Source organism: Zootoca vivipara, chromosome 2, assembly GCF_963506605.1.
Source record: "Zootoca vivipara chromosome 2, rZooViv1.1, whole genome shotgun sequence".
In the NCBI taxonomy this organism is placed as follows: Eukaryota; Metazoa; Chordata; class Lepidosauria; order Squamata; family Lacertidae; genus Zootoca; species Zootoca vivipara.
In genome coordinates this window covers 110,645,502-110,673,300 of record NC_083277.1, presented here as the reverse complement: position 1 = coordinate 110,673,300, position 27,799 = coordinate 110,645,502, and the positions used below count along the sequence as shown (strand labels likewise).

Sequence of the window (27,799 nt, the reverse complement as noted above, 5' to 3'; positions counted from 1 at the left end):
CAATTAATTTGAAGAAATACATACTTTGTTATGTGCAAACAACAACAATAACAACAACATATTATTTAGACCCCGCCCATCTGGCTGAGTCTCCCCAGCCGCTCTGGGCGGCTCCCAATTGAGTATTAAAACAATACAGCATTAAATATTAAAAGCTTCCCTAAACATGGCTGCCTTCAGATGTCTTTTAAAATTAGGATAGCTGCTTATTTCCTTGACATCTGATAGAAGGGCATTCCACAGGGCGGGTGCTGCTACCGAGAAGGCCCTCTGTCTGGTTCCCTGTAACCTCACTTTTCACAATGAGGGAACTGCCAGAAGGCCCTCGGCGCTGGATCTCAGTGTCCGAGCTGAATGGTGGGGGTGGAGACGCTTTAGATACCTATTAGATCCATAAATTACCATATAGCATATATTCAACACAAAAAACAGTGACAATTTGTTGTTGACAAAGGACAGCTGGATATATAAAGGGCCCCATTAACTTCAGTAGCTTAGGGCCTCATCAAACCTAGATCCAGCCATGGTTACGCCCAACTACCTGGTTACATGCAAGGGGAGGAGGTTCCAGAACAGGTATGACAGGAAGTCCTCCTTGTCTGCAGTCACATCCCCCTGGGTGTCCACTCTAGGCAACAGGAAAATGTTGTGCTTGACTGCTTCAGTGATGATACATTCCACACTTGTTGAGCAGGAGCGTGGAAAGCACATCCAAGTTTAATATCCAGAGAGACCGGAGACCCAGCTAGGAGATGTTAGGGAAATGTTGGCATAAGGCCATAGCTGCAGGGGTGACGACATGAATAAAATATTGGGGGAGTGGCCAGGTAAGCCTCGCCCTGCATAACTGATCACAAGACATGGGGGCATGCACACCTTTTGAATGGCAATGCCCATCAACTTGGGGGGGGTGTGCAAGGCCCCCTCAAATATTTTATTGGGAGAGTTGGCTCCTATGTGAGGAACTGATGCACTTTGCACCACATTTTGTGTGATGTGTGTCCTTCTGTTCCATCTCCCAGAGATTTCTGCTTTTGTTGCGCAAAATTGTGCCTTATTCGTTAGTCACAGCGAGCTGCTCCAGAATTGCTTTGAACAAAAGTCATCTTCACTTTGCTACATTTCCCCAGCTAGCTTCTTTGAGCAGAAGTTAAGCCAGCCGACCCATTTCAACACACACACACACACACACACACCACATCCTTTTTGTGTCCCCAAGGTCACATTCACACCATATTTTTAAAGCACCATTATACCGCTTGAGGCGGCCGTGGCTTCCCCCAAAGAATTCTGGGAGATGTAGTCTGCTGAGAGTTTTTAGGAGACCCCTATATCTTGGGGGCTAGCTGAAGCCTTATATACAGTACCAGCTGAGCCACAGAGATGATTTTGATTGTCCCTCGTGTTGGCAAAGCTCGTTTGACAACAACATGGCACAGATCTTTCACTGTCATCAGCCCAGTATTGTGAAATAATTTGACGACAGAGGTTCATCAATCGCCGCCTGTTTCAACTTTTAAACACCTTCTGAAAACTCTTCTATTCCGTCAAGGTTATGCAGGCAATTGAGAATATATCCTTCCACCATGGTTAGCTGATTTCTGATTTTAAGGTATTATTAAAAATGCAGTTAAATGGTAACCTACAAACTCAATAAAACAGAGAATACAGCACAAAGCAATACATACTGTAGTGTAACAGCAGCAGTTTCAAAGCAGCTCAAAAAACCCAGCCACGATAATTAAAACCTGAGAAAATAAAATTATTTTATTATATGAAGCAGGTGCCAGGCAAATGTCATATTACATTTTAACTTTTTGGTATGTTTTTATGTACAATTATTCTAAAGTGCTCTGATTTTTTTTATGAACAGCAATTTATAAATATTTTTATAAATAAATTCCCAAAGTAGTTTAACCATCAATCCCTCTTCTCAGGAAACTCTGGAAATGTGTCCCCAAGTTGCGTCACCTCCCTCATCCCAGGGACATGGGGACAGGTAATAAATACGTTAATTAATAAATCACATCCCTGGCCACCACATGGCATTTTGAATTAAATGTCTTGTATATTTCTGTAACACACACACAGGCATTGGGCTTTAGTGAGTCCTTGGGAAGAGATGAATTTCAAAGTAGAAGGCAAGCCATTTAGCACTTCTTGCTACGCCACCTGTATAATGAGATATTTAAAAGAGGGTTGCCATATTTCAAAAAGTAAAAGCCAGGGCACCCTGGTTGCTGAGCTTTTTTTTAGACAAAGCCCAAAATTGATGAGCTTCTTCTCCTTCTCCTCCTTACAAAAATGCGATTTTTCAATTGACTTTCCTGAAATTTCAGGACAAAGCAACACATTTTGGAAATTCTCCCTGGATATCAATTCTGCCTTTGAAATTCCGGGAAAACGGCAGCCCTAATTTAAAAGAATTCCGGATTCATTTTAGAAGTTGTGATGGAACATAACGGTGGAAATAGCATCCGAGCGCTGGGTCCAGGCTGACTAGGCTTTTATAGGCCATCATATTTTGCATTATTTGCCTTCCCATTCCTCACGGCGGGGCCCTGAACTAGATGTTTTAGTGAGCTATCAGCAGTGACACCAAGCTCTGTTTCCTGAATAGCGGCACAGCTATAAAGTGGGTCTTAATAGGCCCATCAATTAGAAGGAATGACTGTTAAGTGTGACCGTTCTTTGACCAACATGCTACGAACCTCTTGAGCTAAAAGCATTAAGGTCTGCAGCTTGAACAAAAGTGTCAGGGGGTTGCGACACTCAGAACCATATGTAACCCATGTCTCAAAACCTCGCTTGTCACTTGTTCGTCGCCTCACGTACGGAACGCGGACCCGAAATTCCGTCCCAGCAAGGAAAAAAGGGGGATTACGGACAACGAAGAGCCTCGCTTCCAGCAGGAGACTCTTGAAGCTGAAGAGTTTCTTCCCCTAGGAGCAAAGCTGCTCGCATTTTCTTAGCACAGCTGTGCATTGCCTACTGAAATATAATCTAAGCTGTTGATATGTCACACCCCCACCCCGACCCACCCCAGGTGAACCAAGAGGCCAGGACGGGGCGGGGAAGAGGAGGGAATTATCTGCCGTCACATGTTCTTTCTTTTAAAAAAAATAAAAAATAAAATTCATGGATTTAGGATTATCATATTTTTCTTTTTTTTGCTGTCAAACCACTAATGAGCTTCGAGGAATGTCAACCCCCCCCCCCCCCCGGCAGGATCAACCTGATGTTTTAACAGGGAGGTGTCAGCCTGGATTTCTGCTGATGGTGTCTATGCCTGATCAAACGGAGAGGTAATTAAACAGCAGAGACTTTTTGATCATTGTGTTACTTTTGAAGGGGAACGGGGAGGGGAGGGGTTGCAGGGGAAGGGATTTTTAATCATAACGCTGCGTTCGTTACCTGCGTTGTAAATGATTTGTTTTTTTTAATGAATTGGAATCAAGATTTGATGCTATGTTGCTGTTGCTATAATATGCAGTTTAATTCTCCTCTTGGCTTATGGCAGCGGCAATAAACCCCATATACATAAGCAGCAACTTAAAGTATTAAATCAGGCTTCCTCAACCTCGGCCCTCCAGATGTTTTGGACTACAATCCCCATCATCCCTGACCACTGGTCCTGCTAGCTAGGGATCATGGGAGTTGTAGGCCAAAAACATCTGGAGGGCCGAGGTTGAGGAAGCCTGTATTGAATCAAATAAAAAGAAAAAAGAAAATGCCTACAATCACAGCAAGGGACAGTCACCTCAAACAGCAGCCAGTTTTCACATAGCTTGTTCAAATCATATTGTAGAGTTTGTCCCAAATCCTGTGTCCTGTTCCCTTAAGCCATGGGTAGGCAAACTAAGGCCCGGGGGCTGGATCTGGCCCAATCGCCTTCTAAATCCAGCCCGCGGACGGTCCGGGAATCAGTGTGTTTTTACATGAGTATAATGTGTAATTTTATTTAAAATGCATCTCTGGGTTATTTGTGGGGCATAGGAATTTTTTCTCTTCAAAATATAGTCCGGGCCCCCCACAAGGTCCAAGGGGGACAGTGGAACGGCTCCCTGCTGAAAAAGTTTGCTGACCCCTGTTTAAGCGATGAACTTCCAGTTTATGCAAACATGGTAAAATAGGTACAGTATCAACTATTGTAATTACGTTACTATGGTCTGGAAATGCGTACGCATGCCCATTTATTTCTCAGTCCCGTCCTGGGCATCTTGAGTTTTTGTGCCCCTTTCACTAGCCAGCAAGTCCCATCTTCCAATTCTTCAAGGTTTGGAACACACCACAAACTATGCCATGCTTCAGTATTGAAAACTCGTAGAACGCAGTGCTTATTTGCGAGGAAAAACATTTGCGCAATATCCTTTATGCTCAGCCGGAGGTGGAAATCTCCTACGCGAGGGCAGTCTCATTTCCCTCCATGTTATAACCAATTTTTTTAAAAAAATGGTGGCTGCAATCCTAACCCCACTTACCTGGGTGTAAGCGTCATGGGAACTTACTTCTGAGTAGACATAGTTAGGATTGCACTGTAAGCGTCTCCTTTGGGGTCATGCCTGCTACTCTTCTTTCCTTCGGTTTAGAATTCTGGGCTTTCATTCTTCCTAAAGCATCAAAATAACAACAGAAATAACTTCACCACCAGCAGTGATTTGGTCTCAAAGATCCATTTTCTTAGTTGGAAAGCCATGTAGCTCCGTTCTGAGCCTTTAATCACAAGCGTTCGCAATTGAGATACAGTGGTACCTCGGTTTAAGTACTTAATTGGTTCCGGGGTGCCATTCGCTCCCCGAAAAGTACTTAAACCGAGGGGCGATAGTGCGCATGTGTGAAGCGCCAACAGAGCGCTTCTGTGCATGCGCGGACTGCGCAGATCGCTTTTGCGCATGCTCGTGACAGAACCAGGAAGTAAACACTTCCGGGTCCGCGGAGTACTTAAACCGAAAGTACTCAAACTGCAGCGGACTTAAACCGAGGTATGACTGTACTAGTTTCGCAGTTGGTTCTGACTGAGGCCCTGTTCTGGTTAACCATTCCCCTTTTGTTTTGTTTTTACTCTTGCATACTGCTTCCTGGTCTGTTCCACATCCCCCCCATTTCCCAGCCTACAGGATTTTATTCATGCTGGTAGTAAATGGTTACTTGGGTAATTTTCTCCCTGGCTCAGTCCTCTTCCGCGCCCCTCCTTCTGGGGATCCTTTCCTGTTTCTATGGAGACAACCTGTAAATGTGAAGCCCGATCCTTCGTCCACAGAGGCCAAAGGCAAAAGCTGCCACTAATTTTGATTGCAGCGGTGTGCCAATCTCCGCCGGCATCTTCTCTTACGAACAGTTGGGTTTCCGTACAACATTGTACTGAACAGTAATCACTAACATAATGGAAAACACACAGTAATGCATCTGAAATATCACCACAGTCCCCAGTATAGCCTATATATCCTCCAATTAATCCAACCCCAGAATCATAGCTGCCAAGTTCCGGCCTGAGAAATAAGGGACTGGACCGGAAGTAGCAGACCGGAAGTAGTGCTGCAGCCATTTTGGAACTGGGCAAAGCAGCATCAAAAGTCTCTTCTGAACACGCTCTGCCCAGTTCCAAAATGGCCGCCGCGCCAGAATAAATCGGGGGAAAAACAAAAAAATCAGGTTTTTTGGCTGGGGACAGCTGTAAAAACGGGGGTTTCCCAGGGAATACGGGAGACTTGGCAGCTATGCCCAGAATAGCATCGAAAGCATAAACTGTCCCAGAATCTGCGTTCATAACCTGAGGCCCTTCTTTGTGTGTCTCCTCCATGTGAGGTCTGGAGGGTGGCAACAAAAAAACGGGCCTTTTCTGTAGTGGCTCCCTGTTTGTGGAATGCTCTCCCCAGGAAGTTTTGCCTGGCGCTTTCATTATATGTCTTTAGGCACTAAACGAGAACAATCCTCTTTAACCAGGCCTTTGGCTGATTAATATCCTACATCCTTTTAAATGGATCTATGGGAGGGGGGTATTGTTTTGGTTGAATTAATTACTTGTTTTTTAACTGGTATTTTATTGTGCGAACTGCCCTGAGATCTTTTGATCAAGGGTGGTATATAAATTTAATATTATTTAGTGAGGAGGAGGAGGAAATGACTACCTAGTCATGTTGAGATTATCCGGTCCATGTCTGGCTTCTTTTTTTAAATCTTTTGTTATATGAAATAATGTTTTGAAAAACCCTCCAAACAACAACAACAACCTAGATATATGTAGACGCTGTATAATCTGGGCATGAAGTTAAGAGGTGAATTTTGTAATATTCCTGCACAGCTTTCTCCAATCTGACACCCTTCTTGTTTGTCCTCAGTAACCAAAATTATATTATCAACATATACAAGCAGAAAAGTTGTTTTCCTTGATTTGCAAGGAATCGTACAAAACAAAGTGGCACTAACAAAGAAACGTTCCAGGGTAGAAACAGAAAGCAAACTAAAAATGCTTTTGCGGTTCATCAAAACTATCCAGGAATACCAAGTTATGGGAAAACTGGTGCTATTAACAGTAATCCTTCTTGTTGGTTAATTGGTTTAGCAACTTCTATGCACATGGCATGTGATGCTAATTATTTCCTGCAAGGGTTAAATGATAACTAATCAAAGGCAGCTACACTTGCGAATGGCAACAAAATATCTGTGAAAGGAAGAGGAGCAGGTTTGCTCAAGTGTGCTGCAGGTAGAAATATACTGTTTGTAATGAAGTAAGAGCAGTAATTTACTTGCTCGAATTAACAAATAAGAAAGTTTAGAGAATTTAAATTCTAGATTAAAATTGATTACTTAATTGAGAAGGGGATTGTAACAAAAACACTGGGGCCTAATTTGAATAGTAGAGTGCCTGCTATCTGGTGGGCAGACCAAAGCACTCATTAGGAGAGCTACCGGTAGGAGATTCAGGTGAGGGTCAGATGCCTTGTGAATCCCAGCAGGTATATAACAGGAAGACCTGGATTGCCCAAGCCGAGCTATGGTTAAATGCCATGAAGGTTGAACTTGATTCCTTAGAGAGGAACAAGACATGGGAACTAGTTCTAGGCCTGCCCAGGTCACAAAATGATGATGATGATGGAATAGGACTCCCTATTTTTATCAGGGTATGCTTTTTCATTTTGGATTTATAGGTACATAAGGGGGGAAATGCTTTGCGTGAATGTAAGCAAATGCTACAAAGCACCTTTGGAGAGCTAGGTCTATACATGGGTGTAGCCAGGATTTGTTTTAGGGGGCACAGGCTTTATGTTGGGCGCAGAACCGAGTTATCTGCCATGCAATTGGTCATTTAGTTAAGTATTTTTATTTACTTTTGTATTTTGTTTATTTCATGCACCCCCCTGGATACGCCTATGGATCTACCGGTATATCTACATACTGTATCTTTAATTGCGTACACACTTAACCAGATTACCTGACCGTGGTGTTTTAAGGGAGGGAATTCCTTCTTTCCTAGGCAGCCTTCGGCAACATTTTGCGGGGCTTCTCCGCGCGCCCAACGCACTGCCACCTCCCCTCGCCTGGTACGCGAGGGGAAGATAAGCCCGAGTGGATGGATGGACTGACGGACGGACGGACGGGAAGGGTTAGGTCATCGGAGGCGGGGGGATCGAATGGGCGGTGAATCTGGAGCTGGGAGCCGAAGGGGAGGGGGGTGGAGCCGGCCTGAGAGGCGGGTGGGCGCATCGGGGAAAGGGGCGGGTCGGAGCGGGAGACGCCGAGCGAGGCGGGGAGGCAGAGCCTGCCTGGGCAAGCGGAGGGCGGCACGCAGCCTGGAGCTGCTCGACCAGCGGAGGCAGTAGCAGAACCCCGCTCCGTGTTGTCCCGGCCGGGCGGCGGCAGGAGGATGCCGAGTTCCACGGCCACCCACAGCTGCGCCGCGCCCGCCTGCGCCGCCGCAGCGCTCCGGCCACGCGGACCAGGGGGCTGCGCCGGGTTCCGCTAGGGACGCGCCGGGATGAGTAGGTGAGTTAGGGGGCGAGGTGCAGACAGCGGGCCGCGTAGGCGACGGGCCGGGCCGGGTTCCGGGCGGCCCTCCCAAGAGCGTCCGGAGGGGTTGGGATGGGGATCGGAGGAAGGGAGCGCAACTCCGGACGGGACCTTTTGGACTTTGGAGTCTCACCCGGGGCACGGGGTGCGGGTGGGAGACGGCGCTCGGGCTGCCTCGCGTCGGGGCGGGAAGGCGAGCCCTGGGAGACGGGGATCTGATGTGCTCCTGATCCACCAGATCATCGGCAACGTAGGGTGGGCTGAGTTTCCCCGGCCAAAACACGCAGCTCCGAAGGCTTGCTTTCCCTGAAAACTAGCCGGTTGTCGTTTGTGCGGCGGAGCCAACTCCTAGGGGGCGAGGAGTCTTCTCTCCCCCATAAAATATTTGAGGGGGCGCCCCCCACCCAAGTTGATGGGCACTGCCATTCAAATGGTGTGTGAGCACCGCGTCGTGTGATCGATTATGCGGGGGACTGCTTCCCCACCCCACCCCCAATATTTTATTCAAGTTGGCACCCCTGAGGGGAAAACACACGTACATGGGGGGCGGGGTTCTTTGCTTTGCAAAAACGGCCTCTCGGGGGTCTGAGACCCGTGTTGAGGGACATATAGGGAGGTTGTTGTTGTTTTTTTTGCTTTTGTTTTTTGCTTCCTCCTACTTTTTTTGGTCGAGAAACAGGAGTGTCTGAAGCTCCTGTGTTTACGTTGCGCAGGGTAGGCGTGCGCCTGGTGACAGGGTTCCCCTCGTGGATTTTACGCGCGACCTTTATGTCGTGCCAGGCGCGAAACCTCTAAACCACCTAGATCGGGGGTGGGGGCGGGGGCGGGGGCATCTCCTGATCGCCCTTAATAGGGGTGCGGTCATTATTCACTGGGGCGTGCGGGTTCAGTATTCGGGAATCATTCTCGTGCCGTCGGGGCATAAACCCTGCGCGCAAGAGCAAAGGTCGCCGGGGCTTGTGGGGCGGGGAGAGAGACCTTCCCTGCACGGCTTTTGGGTCTTCGGAAGGCTAGCTCTGTGCGTGTCCGGGGCTGGGAGATGTCCACTATTGCGCGTGGATTGTCTTTCGGAATTGGGGCAGCAGGTTGAGCCATCTGGGGAGCTCGGGAAGGGCCGTGGAAGTTATAGGTTTATTGGAAACTGCAGAACTAGTGGAATATGGAGAGATTTCTCTGGATGAGAGCAATGTGGGGCTTTTAAAGGGAACCGGGTGGGGTGGGGTGGGGTGGGGGGAAAAGATGCTCTGCTTCTGTGTCAGTGCGTTTGTGTACATTTATTTAGCGCCAGTTGGAGAGCAGGGAGCAAACACGGGTATATTTGGGGGCAACCAGAAACCAGGGCCCTTTGTTTGGATGCTGTGTCTGCCCTGACCCCTGGGGCGAGAGAAGCAGCCGTCTCTGGAGGAATTTTGATTCAGCGTGGCAGTGGCTGTTCCCTTTTCTTTGCCACCGTCCAGGGTCCCTCGCTTGCAGGCGGTGGGAGGGAGGGAGCGGGCGGGGCGGGGGGCTTAAAAAACCGGGAGCCTCCCTGGGCTACACATGCATTTCCTATTGATTGCCTTTGAAAATCCCCTCAGGTTGTGGGTTTAGTGAGTTGTCAATTAGCCCAACTTGCGGGGAGCATGCAGAGCGGCTTCAAACAATGTCAGTTTGAGGCAGCGTCTCTCCCATCATCCATGACATTATTTTGCACACTCTAGAAATGCAACCCCAGGCAGGGGAAGGGGAGGAGGGGAGCCTGCGCAGGAATGGAGGGGATGGGGATCATCTCTGGGGGCCCCTTCAAGTATTTGATTCTTGAGTGCTTCATAGCCTGTTAATCGCATGCATGCATGTGTGTGGGGGGCAGCTTTCATAAATGCACATGCATGCATGCGCAAGCAGTTTATGGAGGCTGCAAAGGAGAAGATGCCTTTGGGGGGGGGGAAGTCCTCCTGGAATTCTGAGGTCGCTCTGATTAATCCCAAATTTTCTCTGTATCTCTTGCAAATAACAATAACAATTTTATTACCGTGTTTCTCATATTTTAAGGCATCCCTACAAAATAAGGCATGGCAGGATTTCCAAGGGTTGGTGAAATATAAGGCATACCTTGAAAATAAGCCGTACCGGCTTGTGGTGGGAGGAAAAGGAAGATGTCTCCTCAGAACCGGATGCTGCTGCCACATGCAGCTCCGTCCGAGTGGGAGCCGGCAAGAGCTGCAGCACACCCGGCTGGACCCACAGCTCAAGCCGCGAAAAGCCCCGGCAGCTGGCAGGCAGCTGCACCAAAAGGGCGCCAAAGGGGCACGTAATGGCTGGTGTCCAGCTGAGCGCGGCAGCCAGGAGCTCCATGCAAGGCGGCAAAAGCTTCCTCTCCTCCTCTTCTTGCAGAACCAGCGAGACTATTGCCTAGAGTGGCAGCAGGCGCGTGGTGCCACTCTAGGCAGGCGTCTTGCTGGTTCTGCAAGAAGAGGAGGAGAGCTCCATCCCCGGGAAGGCGCCCGCTTCCGCCCGCCCGCCCTGCTGGCCATGCCGAGTGTTCCCTGCCCTGGCAGCACAACAAGCACTAAAAAGTGTGGGGGCCACCTGCCTCACCCCTCTCTGCCTCCTGCTAGCTTGACCCGGGAGCTCCTTGGGGACACATGGAGCCATGGGAGGAGGAGGGGAGAAAGAGAAAGAGAAGAGAGCCCAAGGAAATGGAGGTGATGATAGAGGAGGAGGAGGAGGAGGAGGAGGAGGAGGAGGAGGAGGAGTGGTGGTGGGGCTGCGAGAAAAGAAAAGAGGCACAAGGTTGTGCCGGGGTTATCTGTTTTCACTGGAGAGGAGCAGGGAGGGTGGTGGTGGGAGTGAAACGGAAATCACGGGGGGGGGGGGAGATCGCGACTGTTTTCCAACAACCCAACTAGAAAGTGGGGAGGTGTGCGTGCACAGTTTTTTGTGGTGATGGTGGGGGAGAGACATTCCCCAGGCAGCTTGGCTTGGGGCCGGTGGCGGAAGCGATAGCAGTAGCAGCAACAACAACATACAGTAATAAGGGACTTAACACCACAGACCAAGTCTGCTTCTCTCTCTCTCTCTCTCTCTCTCTCTCTCTCTCTCTCTCTCTCTCTGTGTGTGTGTGTGTGTGTGTCTTCTCCCCTGCTGGGTGATCTCTTCCTTTCGCCAGCGCGCTTCCCCATCTCTGTCTTTTCCCCTGATCAGAGTGGGTCGCTGAGAAGGTCTCCCTGGTGGCCGTAGTTTCCCCCCTCCCTTCCCGAAACCAAGGCGATTTTGAGGGTGAGCGGAAAAGGTGGTTTGAGGTGGATCCCAGCCAAGGCAAGGCGGCCGTGCTGAGTATTCAGCTGCCCGAACAGCCGGCCAGGGTTTCTGTTTTCTGGTTTTGCCTCCCTTTTTGGGTGTGTGCGGGATCTTGCCCGCTGCGCCTTACAAGAAGGCTGTTTACCAAAGGGAAAAGGGGGGAGCTGCACCTGACGAGCTGCTGCTTGCAATTGCAGCAGATGAAGATGCAGGCACTCGGTGCAGGGTCCGAGAGTGAAAATGGAAGTCCCAAGCTGGCGTGGGGCGCTGGAGGGATCCTTGAACCAAGGCGCCAGAAAGGCTTAAGACGGCCCTGCTGGCAGGAGCCGTGTTGCGCGAAGTTCAAGGCTTGTTGGGCTGAAAACATTGAGCTTGCACGGTATGCATGCAATGCTATTCTGTGATGCAGGAAAAGTTTGTGAAAAGCATGCTTTTATCATGCTTGTTTGGGCTTTGTTCTGCTGCTTTTGATCTCAGAAAACTTTCACTTTGTGCATGTTTAATGCAAGCTTTAATTGCATGCAATTGCTCCCCCTCAGTGTGCTTTTGCTTGGTGCAAAAGTACAATATTTATGCATGGTTTACCATACTTAATTAAAAAATAAGACATCCCTTGAAAATAAGCCATGGTGTGTTTTTTTGAGGAAAAAATAAATATAAGACATGTCTTATAATATGAGAAACACGGTATTTATACCCCAGCTGCTCTGGGCAGCTTCCAGCACATATAAAAACATAATAAAATGCCAAACATTAAAAAACTTCCCAATGCAGGGTTGCCTTTGGATGTCTTCTAAAAGTTCTGTACTATATATTCCTGCATATAAGACTACTTTTTAACCCATGAAAATCTTCTCAAAAGTCGGGGGTCGTCTTATACGGCAGGTCGTATTTCTTATACGGCGAGTATATCCCAAACTCTATATTTTAACTGGAAAAGTTGGGGGTCGTCTTATACGTCCAGTCGTCTAATACGCCGGAATATACGGGGTAGTTCTTTATCTCATTGACATCTGATGGGAAGGCGTTCCACAGGGAGGGCACCGCAAATATGATGGCTCCCCGTTGTTGTGGACGGGGAAGAGTGGCAAATTTCGAGCACTGTATTTTCTCTACTAACTTCAAATTAAGGAATGCGCATGGAGCCCATGCCAGAGATTATTGGACTCCAACTCTCCTCCAGCAGGGCCTATGGTCAGAGTTGATGGGAGTTGCAGTGCAGCAGTATCTGGAAGGCACCAGTTTAGCTACAGGAGAAGTTGCTTGCTCTGTATCATTCAGTGCCCCCCTTTTCTTGGTGTGGCATGGAGAAAAGCATCAGCAGCAGGTGAGCCAATTTCTGGCTCATAAGGAGCATCATCTTAAAACAGCGGCCGTGATTAGGCTAGGCTGCCTAACAATTGTGTTTTCTGCCAATGGCTTAGTTCTGAATCAGCCTTCCCCTGATTTTGTTGGGGGTTGCAGCTCTCATCTTCCCTGACAATTGGCCATGCTGGTTGGGGGTGATGGGAGCCCAACAACATCTCAGGACTTAAACATGCTGCTTAAGGGTGTGTGTGTGTGCTTGCTTTTGCGAAGCACCATTGAACAGCAAAGTTTTTTTTCTGAGATAATTCAGCTGCCCACTGTTAGATCAAGCTGGCTGGTCCTAGTGGGTGTTTCTGCTGTTGAAATCTAGGAATGCTGAATAGTAGGCTTTACCTAGATTTATATCCCTTCTCTGCTTTGGGAATCCTTCGAGCAGACATATTAATAATGTTCCTCACCCACCACTCCCAATTGCCCCTGGGAAGAATTACTATACCCTAAGCCAGTCATCCCCAAACTTCAGCACTCCAGATGTTTTGGACTACAATTCCCATTATCTCTGACCACTGGTCCTGTTAGCTAGGGATCATGGGAGTTGTAGGCCAAAACATCTGGAGGGCCGTAGTTTGGGGATGCCTGCCCTAAGCCCAAACATGGCCTCTAGGTTATGTATCCATGGGTTTTGAAGCCCAGGCATTGTTTCTGTTTAATGCGCACATATTTACTGAAGGAATATGATCTCCAATGTGGTGTGCCTGTAATGGTGAGAAGATCTGTCTTTAATTACCAAATTGATTATGCCGATATGGGATATATGTGCTTCCCCCTCCAAAAATGACAGAGAATGCTTTGTGTGAATTCTGCAGTTTTTTAAGTTGAGGTGCCTGCCTGGTTTTAATTTTTACCCTAGTTTTATCTTCTGCAGTCCTGAAAGTGCTATATACCACTAGGGTGGACTCAACCACAGTTTCTTTGACTGTGGCTTCTTCTTCTTTCAGTCAGCAGGCAAAGCAGCCCAATACAAGGGAGGTTCTTCAATTGATTGTTTTGTGTATTATATATTGTAACTACTGAGTAGTTAAAACTGAGGCTGCAAGATTTAATTAGGTTAATCAGTAGATGGATCAATGAAAGTTTTAGTTGATTAATTGCTGGTACTACAGTAATGATAATCAGTGAGATTCTGAGTTAAGGCTACACTTGCTTTAAAAACAAACAAACAACTATCATGCTTTTGGTGCAATACTGTAATAGGGAGTTTAAACCCTCCCACCCATTAAATATGATCTTGCAACAATGAGTGGAAGCATTTGATTGTTAAGTAACCCTGCACTCCCTTCAGTATCACAAATGGATGTCTGTACTTTGGTTTTGATAAGATGCAAACGTGTTTCTATCTAATCAGTTGCTTTAAAAGCAGATGGCTAATCGACTAAACATTATTTAAGTGACAGGCACTGTTTCAACCGAAGCAATCCTGTGCACATTTACTTAGGAGTAAGTCTCATTGATCTCGGTGGGATTTACCTTTTGAATAAGCATGCGTCGGATTATGCTGTTACAAAGGTTACTTTATTGCAAAAGGGGAGGTTTTCATGATGCGGATCCTTGAAGGATTGTGAAAGAGAGTGCATCCTATAATTACTTTGAAGAAAATAATAATAATAATAATAATAATAATAATAATAATAATAATAATAATAATTTATTTATACCCCGCCCATCTGGCCGGGTTCCCCCAGCCACTCTGGGCGGCTTCCAACAAAACATTAAAATACAGAAATCCAATAATAATCCAAAATAAGCACTTAAGCTTTTTTTTTTGCGTAGTTATCCCTGATAACAGAGATTCCCCCCTCCCAATCCAAATTAAAGCATTTTTGTGAAAAGTCTAAATGGAAACAGTTTTGCCTTTTTAAAAACAAACAAACAAACAAACCTGTTACTCTGAATTCAGCAATTACCAGGATAGTGATAAGGAGAATCCCTACTAGTGTAGCACATTTATTAAACTGAGCATTTGCCTTGGATCAGTTTATGAACCATGGACGATTTATTAACCACAAACAAGGTTATACTTTCTCTTGCTGCTCTTTGAGGATTACTTTTGACAAAGAGTGCGTTAACACCATTTGGAAAGGGGTTTGCTGTACGGCGAAGTAGGACAGTAACTTTCTCAAACACACAACTTGCAGAGTCTTGAAGACTCCAGGAGGCCGAAAATGGTCGGCTTGGAGCTTTGCATGATGCAGTTAAAACTTGTGATTGATGAGGTGCATTGCGTTCGTTTTCTGTAGCTGGCGACCTTTAATAAAGAATCCTGCCAGAATTTCCCTACATATAACCGAGGTGTTTTGTTTTGTTTTCTAGCGCAGGAAAAAAACGAGCCTGGGCTTCTGGGGCTTCCTGGTCTTGGATGTGCCAGCGAGTGGGGTGGGGGTAGGGGTGGGGGTGCAGTTCCTTAAGCTGCAAAGAATCAGAAAGCTGCAGCTCCTTTTCACAATGAGTTTTTCTTTTAACTCAGCTCCAGAGAACGCTTTAACTAGCAGGCTTTGTCCCAGCTCTCATTCTCTCCTAGGAACCCCCCCCCTTCCCCTTCCCCTGCATTCTTTGGCCATTATCATTTTGGTTAAACAGAAAGGCAACTTGTGTACCATATGGATCATGTTAACAATTGCTTATCTGGGGAGACCACTGTTTTCTACCCGCTTCTCCCGCACCTCTCTGGCAGACTCTTAGAGTTGGTATTTTTAATAATAGCATCTTAAGGCAAGCAAGTGCTGCTGGTGGAGCCAGTTTGACAAGGATTCTATTAAGAAAGAGAGAGACAAGGGGGCACATATATAGAGTTTTCTTTCTGCCTGTGTTTCTGTTTCGTTTGCCACTGGATAGAAATGTTAGTTTTCTGTTTCTGCTGCTGAGCTTGTCGTGGATAGGAGTGTTCAATCAGTCCTGGAGAAAAAATCAAGGCAGCCAGAACAGTTTGTACTCCCCCAAGTTACTGGGAACACTGCAGGACTCTAGGTGAAAGCCAACCTTTTTTCCAGGGGCCTTAGGGTAGGAGGCTGGGAGGCTGTTGCGGTTCGAGGACCCGCCCCCCGCAGGAAATAAAGACACAGCGACACATGGTATTTGAGTTAATGGGTAGAATAAGGCCACAACTTTATTGGTTAGAGCAAGTGAGAGGTATTGGCTTAGGCATTGGACTCGCTAGCAAGCGTGACTCCACCCGCTCAGCGGGGGGGGGGGTGTCATATCAGGTTAACACCCCAAGGGAGGAGCCTGTTGATGCAAATACAACTGAAAGCTCCCCCTGGTGTCACCGGGGGTCGTGCCATGGCCCTAGCCACCAGCAGGGCGTAGGACGGGATCCACGACCGCCGGATCCCTTAAGGGGATACCCCTATAAGAGGAGGGTTGGATGATGGCCACAACCAGTCCTCGAACACACCAGACAACTCCATATTCCAATGCCTACCGCCAAATACTGAGGAAGTTGTGACGAATTGCTACGAGGTAGGCGAAAAAACCAAGAGGCCGGTGCCAATTAGCCAGTTGGATAAAAAACTCCTACCAGGCCCCTTGGGCAACCAAGGCGACCAACCGAAGTCCATAGCAAGGTCAAAGCAAACACCCTAAGGGAAGACCTAAAGGGAGGGTAGGCGGGGAGATCCGAGGAGCAGCGCGAAAAGGGGCGATTTGGAGGCTGCTGCGCTCTTTTGAAACAGGTAACCCTGCCCACAGCTGGCCCTATTGGCCAGCCAGGGCCCTGAGCGCGGCAGGTACAGGTGGAGCAGGGGGCCGAACACGCCCCCCTGCTTGGTGCGTAGAGCAGGTCCCGCCCGCAAAATTCCCCCCTCTCTGAAGAGGAGGGATCTTCCCGACACACACCAACGAAGCCTGGTTTTGCAATGTTTGTTGATGTGGGTTTAACTTGGTAGCGACTCCCCAGGAAAGAGAGCTTTGGGTGTCCGGAAGGGTTGCAGTGGAAGAAGCTCTTTGGACCATGTCAACTCTGTAGCATTGCTGTGGTAGCGAAACCTTCCGTGTTGCGAATTGTTAGGGCAGAGGCTCAGAATAAGGCGAGCAGCATTATGTCACTAAACAGTGTTAGAAACTCGGAAATATAAGCTAGGCGCCAAATGACTACTTAAACCAGGGTTTACAGTCGCCAAAACAGAGTGCCTAGTTGCTGCCTGGGAGCCAAATGGCTCCAAAGTCGAACTTTTCAATACGACTTTTTGGTTTCTGAAACTAATTCTGATTGTGCACCTAAAATATAGGAGAGAGAATTCTACAGGATGTGTTGCTAGTGTGTGAAAACAGGCAAGATCCAAAGATCCCCAAGCATGCACCTCCAGATGGTGGAGACACCATCCTTGTTCCCGGGCATCTTCACTTGGTCGTAAGTGGTTGATAGAAAGGTGCAAAATGCCCCTGGCACCTGGTGAAATTCAAACTAGGCATATCTAAGATGCATTTTAGAGTACAGTCATACCTTGGATTTCAAACGCCTTGGCTCTTGAACAAATCGGCTTCCGAACCATCGAAACCCGGAAGTGAGTGTTCCGGTTTTCCAACTATTTTTGGAAGCTGAACGTCCGGCACGGCTTCTGATTGGCTGCAGGATGCTTCTGGAGCCAGTCGGAAGCAGCCCCTTGGTTTTTGAATGGTTCCAGGAGTCGAATGGACTTCCGGAAATCATTCTGTTCGAAAACAAAGGTACGACTGTAGTTCAAAAAAAGAAAGAAAGAAAGAGGCAAATGAGTTCTGAATTACTTCCCCTATTTCATCCCCCCCCATCCTTTGAGAACGATTTTTGGGCCCAGTAGTCTGATTATAAAGCCTCAATCCCTTAGACCAGGCATGTCCAACTCCCAAGAGACTGTGATCTACTCCCACTATAAAAACCGGTAGTGATCTACCCATGGTTATTGCCAAGAGTTGTTGATCTTTTTGGGGGGCAGGGGTTGATCAGAGTTGTTAAGATTTGGGGGGAAGGGTGACCCAGAGTTGTTGAGCTTTTCTGGGGGATCGATCAGGAGCACCCCAGAGATCTCGTGATCTACCTGGAACACCCCCGCAATATACCGGCAGATCAAAGCCCACTCCATTGTACCAGCCACGTATCTCCTCCTGATCTCTTCCTTGCTATCTCTTGACATAGCTGCCAAGTCTCCCGTATTCCCCGGGAAACCCCCATTTTTCCAGCCGTTTCCCGCTGGCAGCCCGGATTTTTAAAAACCCCGTAAATCCCCAGGATTCTTACCGGCCTGGGGAGGCTCCTTCTGCGCATGTCTGGAATCTCTGGACATGCGCAGAAGCGATTTCTGGCGCTGGGGCCATTTTGGAAATGGGCAGAGCATGCGTAGAAGCAACTTCCGGTGTCACTCTGCCCTGTTCCAAAATGGCCACAGCGCGACTTCCGGCGCCACGCCACGCTGATCCCGGATTTTTCAATCTGGGAGTTGGCTCCTATGTCCCTTGACTCATTCTACTCAAGTCCAGTAGCCCAGCTCTTCTCTAGCCCAGCTAGAGCTTCTGACCCTTGCCACTGGGCCATGTGTTTAAGCTGCGCAGCTAGGTTTATGCTGCTTGCCAGACTCGGGACACTTTCTAGGGATGCTGTTTGATGGCCACATCTTCCTTCTCCTCGCTTCCAACTGAAGCATGGCTGGTTTCCTGAGGATCTGACACCACCAAAGAAGGAAGGTTAGCTAGATTACAAGTACTGCTGGAGGAGAGAGTTGAAGCCAGTGGCAAAGAAGGCTTTGTTCTCTCCACTGCCACAGCATCTGCAAAGCCTCATTTGCTGGGGGATTTCTTGATGGTGAATGGCCTGGTAAATCCGGGCTGTTTTCACCCAGAGCCAGAGATAAGTCCTGTCTGCTGTGATGAATTTGCCACCTACTTAGCAGATGCTGCTGCTGTTTCAGGGGGACTTGGGGAGGCAGCGGCAGCTTGAACAGGGTGGCAAGGGAATTTGTCTTGCTCTGTTTCAGCTAATCTTTGTGGTGGAATGCAAGCGGCCTTTCTTGTGAGGTGGAGGCTGTAGTGAGCTGTGTGTGTGTGTGCTATAAAGGCCCTCCAGAAGTTACGCTGAAGCCACTTTTCCCTGAGCAGTACATCGCTTTGGAAAATGTAAGGCTTCCAAATTTCCTGGCTTAATGCCTTCATGTGGTTTCCCCATAAGTGAGCTTGGTTGCTTGAATTCCCCGCTGTCTCTTGTGATATTTCAGGCTCCCTGCCTTACTCTGCTTCACCTCGCTTGTTCTTGACTTTCCCTGTGCCTGCGTAATTATCTTGCTTAGTAGACTTTTGCCAAACTTTCTGAGATGGCAGGAGATCAGTGATCCAGCCCCCTTTGTGGGAAACCTGATTGTGGATTTTGTCCAAACAAAGCCTCTAAATACTGTAGTACCGATAGTAGTAGTAGTAGTAGTAGTAATAATAATAATAATATCCTGCCCATCTGGCTGGGTTTCCCCAGCCACTCTGGGCGGCTCCCAACAGAATATTAAAAACACGACAAAACATCAAACATTAAAAACTTTCCTAAACAGGGCTGCCTTCAGATGTCTTCAGATAGTTGTTTATTTCCTTGACATCTGATAGGAGGGCGTTCCACAGGGCGGGCGCCACTACCGAGAAGGCCCTCCACCTGGTTCCCTGTAACCTCACTTCTCGCAGTGAGGGAACCATCAGAAGGCCCTCGGAGATGGACCTCAGTTGCTGTTTCCACATTGTCTCCTGACCCTGCAGGCTGTCACTTAGATTCCCAGTCCCACCAGTCCCTGCCCCTTTCTTACCTGTCTGGACTGCTTTCCATGAATTGGCATGAATTCCATCAATGGATGATGTGTGAAGAAAAGCACTTCCTTTTTTGTTTGCCCAGAACTCTCTCAATTTCTCAGTCCTGAATGCTCATCCGTTTCATTGGATAACCCCCAAATTATAAGTCGGTGGTGAGGAACTTCTGGCCCCCCAGATGTTTTTGGGCTCCATTAGTCCCAGCCAGCGTTGGCCAATTGGCCAAGGGAGTCTAGGAGTTGGTGTCAACATCTGGAGAACCACAGTTTCCCCCATTTCTGCTTTGGTATTGCGAAAGAGGGAGGAAAGACCTGCCGTTTTCACCACACTGTCCAGAACTTGATAGAGTCTGTCAAGTCCTGTCAAACCCCTGTCATACCCTGTCGTCCCAACTCTTAAACCAAGAAAGCCCAAACACGTCACAGTAGTCTTTCCCTTGAAGTGAAGGTCCCTTCGTCCCTTTGATCATTTGGTTTTCCCTTTCCAGCTCTGCGATATCCTTTTAAAATGGCGACTTCCTAACCTTATATCCTGTCATCAGCTGCAGTTGGAGTGAAATGGGACATGCTTTCAGCCTGCCTTTCTTCAGACAGTATTAACCCTGGCTGCCTGTTATCAGGAGACTCTGATCTTTATTGCACCATTTCAGCCTCCACCCCACCCAATAGACATGGGCTGAATTGCTTTCAAGATCATGAAGTAGTGCCATTAAACATACAGCTATTTCCTCAAGTATGTAAACAAACTTCTTCTACCTGAAATACCGCCTAAAATTAATTTCTAGCTTTGCTAGTGAAACTTACCACCTTTCCCCCTTTTTTCTAGTCATTATATTTTATTAAATGTTAAAAATTTCACATGTGCTCTCCAAATCATAATAATTTTTCCTTTGGGTTTTTTTCCGACTTCCCCTCCCATTTTGCATGGTGTTTTTACTTTGTCCCTCATTGCTGCACCCCGTCTTCTCTCTCTCTTATATCGTAACCAACACACAATAATTCCTCATTCCTTCTGTTGTTCACAGTTCAAATCCTGCTCGCGAATTCATCGTACTATAATATTTCTTTAAATATTCTGGAAAAGGGCTTCCATTCTTCCACAAAACAATCGCCATTAGGTTCTCTTATTTTAGCTGTTGGATTTGCTGATTCCACCTAGAGTATCACATTCTTCTTTGGTGAGGAAACAGCTTCCTTAAATTTTTGTGCACAGAAAATCCTAGCTTTCTGCCTTTACATGCTTAAACAGCCTAGTCATCTTGTTTTGGAACTTCTGTCCCGATAATCCCGAAGAGAAAAGCTTCAGAGTTGTTTTTTTTGGGGGGTTGGGTTTATAATTACTATAAACATCTTTTTTATTTCATCATGTATCATATCCCAAAATACCCTCACTTTTTTACAAGTCCACCACGTTTTTTTTAAAAAAGATCAGGAACCATCACCATTCAAGCCCTCACATTTAAATTACAAAAACATTGTGGAACACACAAATCTCTCTCTCTTTCTATCACCTATCTAATAATAATAATAATAATAATAATAATAATAATAATAATAATAATTTATTTATACCCTGTCCATCTGGCTGGGTTTCCCCAGCCACTCTGGGAGGCTTCCAACAGAAAAATGAAATGAAATAACCGATTAAGCATTAAAAGCCTCCCTAAACAGGGCTGCCTTCAGATGTCTTCTAAAAATCTGGTAGCTGTTTTTCTCTTTGACATCTGATGGGAGGGCGTTCCACAGGGCGGGCGCCACTACTGAGAAGGCCCTCTGCCTGGTTCCCTGCAACTCTATCTATCTATCTATCTATCTATCTATCTATCTATCTATCTATCTATATCTATCTCCATCAACTAGCAGAGCATAATGCTTCTTATGGAAAGAACACACACCAGAATATGTATAGCACATTGCTGCTCCCAATCATTTTGGAAAAAGCAAACCAACAGGAAAAGGCAAAAGCTTTCGTCAGGATATTTGGTATGTACGGTAGTTGTATTGTTTCAGGGCCTCTGTTCTAAAATGGGCTCGGGTGGATGACAAGCTCTCAAAAAGGATGCTGCCAGGAGGGTGGATAGTGGAAGAACAATGGGAATGTGAGAATATTTGTGAGCATGTATGTGCACAGCAACGCAGCCTGTAGTTGTGCATGATGCTCTGTAATTGACAGGTAAAGAAGAGAGGTACTTGACTGCTTGCTAGACCCTTAATGCTTTTTTCGCCTTTTTCCTTTTTTTGAATGGGATAAAGCTCCCGTAATTGATGGCATCAGGATTAATGGTTGCAAAGATGTGTAATTAAAGGGCCAGGGGTGATGCACTGCTAACCCGATCAGTGCAGCGGAGGTTAGCGAGGTTGAGTGTTTTGAAGGTGATGTGTCTTCTCTAGAGTCACAGCTTGGATGGGAAGGTTTGGCGCTTGTTCCGGGTGGCGGCTCCTGTTCAGCAACCTGGCGAAGGTTGTTTGACACGCAAGAGCAAAAAGCACAGTTTAAAAGCATAGTGATCACCTGTGACCCTTTTCTAAACCGCAGGCATGCAAATGTTTTTGTTCTTCAAATGTGGATTGGCTACAATTCTTAGGAAGAAGAATTCTGTCGATCTTCTAGTTTCTCTTTGTTTCTGCAGAGCTGTAGCACGCACAAAATACCCACTGTTTCTCTACTGCAACGGTGTCCTCTTTTGAGAAGGGGAAATTGGTAGCTGAGTGCCTTTACAACTGTGTTTGTGTGAGTGATTTTGCAGAATGGCAGGAACTTAGGTGTCCATGGGATAAACAGGACTACAATACAGTGGTACCTCTACTTACGAATAACTCTACTTATGAATGTTTCTACTTACGAATGGAGCTCCGTCCGCCATATTGGATGTGGTTTAGATAGGATTTTTTCTACTTACGAATTTTTAGATAGGGTTGCTTCGACTTACGAATTTTTTCTCCCAATGCATTCCTATGGGATTCGACTTACAAATTTTTTTGACTTACAAATGTGTGTTTGGAACGCATTAAATTCGTAAGTAGAGGTACCACTGTAGTTACTGGCCATCCTGACTGCCCGAAATCTTTCTGGGATATGACGTAGTATTTGAGATGGAATAATAATGATGATGATAATGATGTGATAAAACATTGAACATTAAAAACTTCCCTAAACAGGGCTGCCTTCAGATGTCTTCAGATAGTTGTTTATTTCCTTGACATCTGATGGGGGGGTGTTCCACAGGGCGGGCGCCACTACCAAGAAGGCCCTCTGCCTGGTTCCCTGTAATTTCACTTCTTGCGGTGAGGGAACTGCCAAAAGGCCCTCGGAGGTGGACTTCAGTGTCCAGACTGAATGATACAGGTGGAGACGCTCCTTCAGGTACACAGGGCTGAGGCCGTATATGGCTTTAAAGCTCAGCCCTTTGAATTTTGCTCGGAAACGAAAGTGAGCATGAAACTTGTACGCTGAATTAGAACTCAATGCACTTGTCTAAGAAGGAGAAGACTAGCCTCCATCATTGGTTTAGTGAGTTCCAGCCCTTCTGTCTTGCCTCAAGACATTGTTAGGAGTTGTTTTCTAGTAGGCAGAAGTTGAAGCACAACAGCAGGGAAGTGCAAGGAAATGTGTCATAGGGATGTCATGCTATTATTCTTCCTGACGTCAGACTTCAGCTTGATTTTTTTGTAAGCCGCTTTGATACCCCTTCGAATGCTTCCCTGCTTGTGGAATATTCTCCCCAGGGAGGCACACCTGATACCATCATTATCTGCTTTTAGGCACCAGACAAAAATTTCTATCCTTTCCTTTGCCCCTCAGTCTGGAGCAGGCATAGGCAAACTTGGCCTTCCAGATGTTTTTGGCCTACAACTCCCATGATCCCTAGCTAACAGGACCAGTGGTCAGGGATGATGGGAACTGTGGTCTCAAAGCATCTGGAATGCTGAGTTTGCCTATGCCTGGTCTGGAGGGGATTTGATATATTTGTGGCATCCTGTTTGGCTGTCTTTTTAGTGGAATGGGCTGAGATACCCTTGCTTACTATTTTGTAGCTGGCTGATGGATCTCTGGATTTTAGCAAAAAAAGAGTAGTGAGCAAAGTAGATACCACAAAAGTCAGCCTTAAAAGTGGGCCTTAGTCCCAGAAAAAAAAAGTAAGAGATATTAGCTCATAGCACAGGGTGAGTATGGATGATATTATATTCTGCCCAAGTTTTATGTCTTCTCAGAACTAGTGCAGTCATAGAATCGTAGGGGTAGAGTGGATCTGAAAACCATCAGACTATGGTCTGTGTTGTAAGACCGCATCTGCCATATGCTAAACTACCTTTCCTAATACCAGTTGTCCAAGGAAAAAGTTGTGGTTATAGGAGCCATTATAACCTGCTTATCAGTAAGGGGATACTGGGTACTTAACTCAATTCCGCTGCAGGATCAACTGTAGGAGAATACATCAATAATCCACCAGGTTCAATTTCCGATTCAGATATTATTTTTCTGTTGCTGCAGACAGGGAGCCTGAATTTCCCTTCTGTCTGATTTACTTTCGGTTCAGCGACTGTAATAATTGGTGGCTGGGGGCACAAACTCTTTTGCAAGCTTGATGGAGATGGGGGAAACAGTCCGAATGCAGCTGTTTCCCAACACTGCATTACTAGCAAAGGGATGCACACTTGAATATTCTTGCCCATAAGCACAACTAGGTACATGCAGCCGAACCTGAACGTATTTTAGGCAACATAAACAAACAAAGCCATAGTTATCTTGGGGTTGCAGCTAGCCCTTTTCAGAATGATCTGTGTGCATCGAGATCCATCTTTGATCATCTCTTCTCAAATTGCACAGGTGTTTGCACATCATGGCAGAGTGGCAAAGTTGAGTAGAAATTGTGGGGCCACCGAGGAACGTTGCACTTGAAAAACACCATGATGCATGACTGCTGGGATAGCTCAGCCAATAAAGCTTGAGACTCTCAATCTCAGGGTTGTGGGTTTGAGCCCCACGTTGGGCAAAAGATTCCTGCATTGGCGGGGTTTGGACTAGAAGTTCCTTGTGGTCCTTTCCAACTTTACAATTCTAGAATCTATGACCTCTGTGCCAGTTTGCTGCTCTAATTCACATTGTTTTGGATAACTGGTTTTTCAGGGAGGGGGGAGAACACATGTACAAAGGTTGTACAGATGAAGATATCCAAAATACTCCCATAGAGATCTGAGAGCGTGGGGAGACAAAGGGGACAAAGAAGTCGAAACTGGGGGACAGGTGTCACAAAAGGTTGCTGTTAGAATGGTAAAATGACCTCATGGATCTATCTCTGAAAATGGTACATTTCTGTGCTATTGTAGCTCATGTGTGTGGATAGAGCTTGAAGCTTGTTACGAAAATTTTGATATATCTGAAATCATATACCGGTACACAGGAATATTTGTCCAACACTTGCCCCATTTATCCATATTTCTTGGTGATTTGAATGCTTTTGATGGCTCTCCAGATGAACAGGACAAATGAGATTGTGGCGGTGGGGGGAAAAAACAACAACACACCCACCAGGTTGACTCTGAAGCCCAGCGACAGTATATCGGCCCTTGGTGGAAATTATATTAATAGCATGATGCTGTAGGCAATTTGCACCCCTCCCCTTTCTTTCAGGGTGACAACTCTTTAATGAGCAGCTGCTGAAAACATACACAATTAGCTCCAGGGAAAAGGAGAGGGTCTGGCGCTAAGAAATGGTTTTGTACAGAACTGGCAATGCTCCGTGTAACCTTTGCACAACACAGCAAGATTCTTAAGAGGCAAAGAAGGCGCCAAACCTTGTCCTTCTCGGAGGCAGGGGAATTTTCTTCTCTCTATGAAGAAACTGAAAACCAATAGGCTTATTTTGTTGCAAGGAATTATGTTTCTTATGTTAAGCTTGTGAAACTTGAAGCCAAAGAGATAGCGGATATACTTGTAGTTTTTTGGTGTGTGTGTTTTTTTAAAGAGTATTTTGCATATCATTGGCTTGCATGTCAATGAGGCTGTATGTACAACATCTGGCATACAATGGTTTGAGGTGCATGGCAGGGAGAACTTGCCATGTGCCGTATTTCACGCTCTAGGTCTAACCTGTGCTCAGTGTTGGATATATAAACTAGGCTCCAAATGGCTCTTTAAACCAAGGTTACATTTGCCAAAATGGAATGTCTAGCTGACGTTTTTGGGCAAGACGCCTATAAAGTCTTGTTTTTCAAATGATGGACTGGCTGGGACTGAATATTGATTAAACATCTGGCTAGTTCAGATGACAAACGTGAGCTAGGTTAAGAACTTACGGAACTTAAAGAAGAAAAGTCCCTTTGTTGTTCACTGTTCCTGCTCAGGCTGCACAGAAAAAGCATTTTGGTGTCTCAAATTCATTCTGATTGTGCAGATAAAATATAGCAGATAGAATTCTGCAGGATGTGGTACTAGTGTGTGAAAACAGTCCACATCCCAGGATCCCCAGGCATGAACCTTCAGATGATGGAGTTGTCAGGCGATGGCGCCCGGGTATCTTAACTTGGTCGCAAATGGTCGATAGCCAGTTGCAAAATGCGCCTGGCGCCTGGCTAATTTCTAACACTGCCTTTGGCCTTCCAGATGTTCTTTGACACCAGTTCTCAAAAGCTTCAGCCACTGTGGCCAGTTGTCAGAGATTATGGGACATGTATGGTGGGGCTCACAGGATAGCTACACCCAGTCTAGACTAAGAAAGAGGCCTGCCAAATTTTGTGTGCCAAGAAAAGTGGGATTTTGCATCATTTTCTTTCTCCTGTGCTTTCCATACTTTATTTTGCGTAATTCTGCTACTGCTAACTGTAGTGAGGGTCAAAGTACAAGAACACTGAAACTCTGCTTCCCCCTCCCGTCACAACAAACACTGGAATCCTTATTTATTTAAGCAACTCCTCTGGCTTCTGAGAGGTAGGCAGGGATTGCCCATATACTTTCAGGCATCATTGCAATCGCAAGTACTATATTTATTTATTACTTAATTTTGAAAGAAAGCTTGAGATCCTTGAAAAGGCGAAATCTGCACCCAGCACAACATTCTGTGGGGTTTTTCTGTGCTCCTGAGAAATTGCGGCTTACACAGCCTCCTGCTTCTGAGTAATGATCAGCTGGAATGCTTGCTTTGGCTAGCGGTAATTTATTTATGCAACACTGCCTAAATATTTTATGTTGGCTTTTTTAATGTCACATCGTTGGGAAAGGCAAATTGTACAGCCAGGTGTTTATGGCATTCCTGTGTTTTCGAGGATGAGCAGAAGGGATGATTAATACCAGCTATGTAGTTTCTACAGTGCATTGCTATGAATGAACAAACTGATGCTAATTCCTGGATGTTATGCGAGATGGATTCCGAGGGACTAACCCACCAGATTTTACTGAATATCCTGAATAACTTGAGTGATGATAATGGAAAGCCTGACTTCCTTTCTTTCTGGGCTAGGGGCCTCGTGTAGTAGGCTCTGGCTGGCTAGTATTTTGAACCAGGGAGGCTTGGGTTCAAAATACTGTTCGGTGATCTTTTTTAAAAAAATAGGTATTTATAGTAACATTTCTATAGTGCCCTTCTCGGTAGCATTGATCACACAAGACAGCATTACAAAAATCTGGAGAAAACGAAATGACAAGAAGATGATTAAAATCTTTTTTAAAAAAAATGCAAGAGCAGTAAAATCAACAACACAGTTGCAATGAAAGAACAGTCATAACTGAAAATAAAAATAAAACTCCTAAGGACCAGATTAAAGTGGGTAACAATTCCCGGCAGCCCTTAACAAAACTACGGTGCCCAGAATTCTTTGAGGGAAAGAATGTGCTTTGAACATAGGCACCGGGTTCTGCCCAACTTTGGAGGGGGGCATCATACGTGTGACCTCATGCACACAATGCACATATGTGACGTCATGTGGCAGGAGGAGGCCGCAAGATCAGTCAAAGCTGCAGGTACAGTAGGCCTGGCGAGGCCCGATGGCTGTGGGAAGGCCCTATGAGACTCAGCCCCTTGAGATGGGGTGTGTGCATTCATATCTGTCCCAATGTACAGTGGTACCTCTACTTATGAATAACTCTACTTACAAATGTTTCTACTTATGAACAGAGCTCCGTCCGCCATCTTGGATGCGGTTTAGATAGGATTTTTTCTACTTACAAATTTTTAGATAGGGCTGTTTCTACTTACGAATTTTTTCTCCCAATGCATTCCTATGGGATTCGACTTACAAATTTTTTCGACTTACAAATGTGCGTTTGGAACGCATTAAATTCGTAAGTAGAGGTACCACTGTATTGTTTTTGGGGGCTGAGAATCTCAGTCCCATAGGGTTGGCACTTATGGCTTTAAATGTGCTTTAAAGGTATATCAGTGTGTACAAAACCTGGAGTT

General features: G+C 46.2%; 1 protein-coding gene and 1 long non-coding RNA gene across 2 annotated transcripts in view; one reads left to right on the top strand and one right to left on the bottom strand.

Annotated features, from left to right (window-relative positions):
* Nucleotides 1–210: 210 nt before the first annotated feature.
* On the bottom strand, nucleotides 211–5,047 carry LOC132591633 (uncharacterized). The gene is made up of 3 exons (XR_009557070.1): nucleotides 4,509–5,047; nucleotides 1,689–1,748; nucleotides 211–382 (listed from the first exon to the last, which is right to left on the bottom strand). It is a non-coding gene; the product is annotated as an uncharacterized LOC132591633 (long non-coding RNA).
* A 2,704-nt stretch (nucleotides 5,048–7,751) lies between these two features.
* FIGNL2 (fidgetin like 2) overlaps nucleotides 7,752–27,799 on the top strand; it is a 56,568-nt gene continuing 36,520 nt past the window's right edge. Inside the window, exon 1 of the mRNA XM_035103266.2 lies at nucleotides 7,752–7,983. The gene's annotated coding sequence lies outside the window, so the exon portion shown is untranslated. The remainder of the gene's footprint in view (nucleotides 7,984–27,799) is intronic.